This window comes from Arachis duranensis, chromosome 4, assembly GCF_000817695.3.
Source record: "Arachis duranensis cultivar V14167 chromosome 4, aradu.V14167.gnm2.J7QH, whole genome shotgun sequence".
Lineage (NCBI taxonomy): Eukaryota > Viridiplantae > Streptophyta > Magnoliopsida > Fabales > Fabaceae > Arachis > Arachis duranensis.
The window spans coordinates 27,229,965-27,230,484 of NC_029775.3; positions in this window are offsets into that span (position 1 = coordinate 27,229,965).

Genomic DNA, 520 nt, shown 5'->3' on the forward strand with positions numbered 1-520 from the left:
ATTATAAAATATACTTATATTTGTGACAAATAAATAATTTGTTATAAATAATGTTAAATTTTGTGACAAATTAATTTTTTGTTATCAAACAATAAGAGTTTTTGAAACAAAAAGATATTTTATTACAAAATATTTCGAATTTTTGCAACTACTTTATTCTTTGTTGCAAAATATTATAATATTTTGTAACAAAACACCAGTTCGTTACAAAACTAACATAATTTGTAACAAAAAAAATCAGGTTGTTACAAAATATTAGCATGTTTTGTAACAACTTGTAATATTGTTACAAAACATTATTCTTCTGTAACAATTACCAATTATTATTACAAAAAATCATCTTTTTATAATAATTTTAAATTTGATACAAATTTTTTGTTACAAATGTTCCATTTTCTTGTAGTGATCCCAATTGAATCTTTGGTTAGCTTAAGATAAAGATTGTGTATCAACTAAGTGTGGGGAAACTGTGGGAACATGGGTTAATAAGGGGATGTATCATGTTTCCAATATGGTGATT